The sequence below is a fragment of the Labrus mixtus genome, chromosome 4 (genome assembly GCF_963584025.1).
Source record: "Labrus mixtus chromosome 4, fLabMix1.1, whole genome shotgun sequence".
Classification (NCBI taxonomy): domain Eukaryota; kingdom Metazoa; phylum Chordata; class Actinopteri; order Labriformes; family Labridae; genus Labrus; species Labrus mixtus.
The window spans coordinates 2513975-2516474 of record NC_083615.1 but is presented as its reverse complement, the minus strand read 5'-3'; the positions used below and the strand labels follow the sequence as shown (position 1 = coordinate 2516474).

General features: G+C 37.8%; 1 protein-coding gene across 6 annotated transcripts in view; it reads left to right on the top strand.

Moving 5' to 3' along the window:
- The first annotated feature begins 2309 nt into the window (after positions 1-2309).
- The window catches only part of LOC132972342 (membrane-associated guanylate kinase, WW and PDZ domain-containing protein 2-like), a 212363-nt gene continuing 212172 nt past the window's right edge, over positions 2310-2500 (top strand). For 2 of the 6 annotated variants that reach the window (XM_061035107.1, XM_061035105.1), the window contains exon 1: positions 2312-2500. This exon is cut by the window's right edge and continues 416 nt beyond it. The gene's annotated coding sequence lies outside the window, so the exon portion shown is untranslated. The other 4 variants (XM_061035100.1, XM_061035101.1, XM_061035106.1 and 1 more) reach the window with 3 other exon arrangements.

Here is a 2500-nt window from a genome sequence, read left to right as displayed (position 1 = left end):
CATGCTAATGCTAGCGATCTTTATTATGCTCGTATCTTCACACTGCATGTAAATTTACCTGAAATGAGCGTGATCTAGAAACACAGTTAAGCAGTGAGTACAGTATGTTATTCTTCTTTTCTCTAGTCCCTCAATTAAACAACTTTTATACACGAGGGGAGGAGTCAGCCGGCCGTCCCGGCGATGTAAACAAACTGAAGATAGGACTCTGAAAACTCTGAAAACATCACAGACAGTGGGACTCGGGTGTTACACCCATTGTAAACAGTCATGACTCACAGAGTTATTTTCAGAGGATATACTTGATTTATATTATATTTAAGTGTGAAAAATCAAATATAAAGACTTTAAAATAATAATTTCATGACTTCATTATTTATCAGAAATTTAAAAGATGAACAATAGTAAAAATCTAGATAAAAAATGGATAACTGACCAAATCTATTAACTTAAAGACTTTGCTTAAAGACAGCAACAAAAGTTAGCTAAAGTTAGCTAAACAGTTCATACACTTTTTAGCTAACGTTTGATTGTCTTTCAGGACACCATTAAAAGGGACACAATCCCTAAGTAAGGAATTGTGTTAAGTTTGTTCAACGTCAAATTAGTTAAAACATTGACTAATTGACATTAACATGTTTGTAGTGTGGTTACATGGATTGGATGCTAAATGCTAAATTAGCTGTCGTGTCGTAGCTGTAAGTTGCTGATAAGTCGGCCTAGCTAATGAGTTTTTAAATAAGTTATTTTACCTGAAATATAGCCGGATTTCACCGTATTCTTTAAGGGTTTTTGATCAATACAAAAAGTATTGAAATGCTAATAAATATGCTATATTCACTGTGTTTGTAGTATGATGCAAAAACAGCATTTGAGCATCTCAACATTAGCATGTCAGAGAAAAAATGGCCGCCCTGTGACTGGTGAATTCAGCCCCCAATGATTTACAATTGATGCCTTAACCTTAAGTGCCTTAAGGAAGTTGACACTTTATATATTAACCAAGAAAAAATAAGTGAGGAGGTTGACTGACTTATTCCTAATTAATCATGAATATGATCTTTTAGTACTTTGACCAGTTAACCAGAAGTGATCAACCACAATGACCTCTGGTTAACCTTTACTATGTTAAAGTCTTTCTATGTGATTTTTCACACTTAAATGTATAAATCAAGTATATCCTCTGAAAATAACTCTGTGAGTCATGACTGTCTACAATGGGTGTAACACCCGAGTCCCACTGTCTGTGATGTTTTCAGAGTTTTCAGAGTCCTATCTTCACTTTGTTTACATCGCCCGGACGGCCGGCTGACTCCTCCCCTCGTGTATAAAAGTTGTTTAATTGAGGGACTAGAGAAAAGAAGAATAACATACTGTACTCACTGCTTAACTGTGTTTCTAGATCACGCTCATTTCAGGTAAATTTACATGCAGTGTGAAGATACGAGCATAATAAAGAGCGCTAGCATTAGCATGCTAACACAACAATGCAGCACGAGTTGTTTTGGTTTCATGCTGGTGCTCAAGGGCGACATCTGCTGGATCAAAAAATGACATATAAAGCTTTTAAAGACTTGAAAGTGGCAGATACCAGATATCAAGATTTTCTTTTTATGCATTGGCATTGGACATGTTCAGAATCATCAGTAATGATATTAATTATAAAGTCTAGAAATCAAAAACAATATAAAGATGTAAGTAAGATGCTCATGTAAGCGCAGTAAGAACTGAAAGAGGAAACATCTTAAATCTCATGCCTTCAAGATATTGCAGAAACATTGATGATACCCATAATGCCTCAAGGCACCATCTATTTTTATAAAGACAAAGTTGGTCCAAAAAGCCTTAAAAACATATACTTAATTAATCTACAATAAATTATCACAGATTAAGTGCCATATGGTGAACCTGCTCCAGGCCCCCCCCCCCCCCTTAAGAGTTTATATTTAATTAAACCAACTATAAGCTATATCTGGATACTGTTGTACACAATCACAAAACAAGGTCCCATAAAGTCTTTGTTGCTCATTTTTTATTTATCTGTTAATTTTTACATTATGTTTGATAAAGATTAATTCTGCATTATTGGACTGAAAGCGGAAAAAACAACGAAAAGTTAGCCTGAAAGCTAGGCCTATTTATTCTCCAATCATGTTTGCAGATAAATCTTATATGTTGTGGTGTGTAAGTAGAATGTTGTTCCTCGTACATGCATGTGTGGGATCACTGTGAGCCTGAGGAAGCGCCCCTGGCAGTGCAGCGGGACTGAAGCGCCTCCTGTCTTCTTTCCCCCTCCTCTCCATCCTTTTACGCCGAACCAGAACCATTCATCTCTCCCCTCCTTCAGGCTTCACATCCGGGTCATCCGCCAGTATCTGTCTCTTGCGTCTGTGTGTCTGACAGAGTAATAATTATTTCATCCGCCGCCGCCGCCGCCGCCGCCGTGCTGTACTGCAGCTCTCTGCCGGACTGCGCGGCTCGCCGAGCGGACACTTTGCGT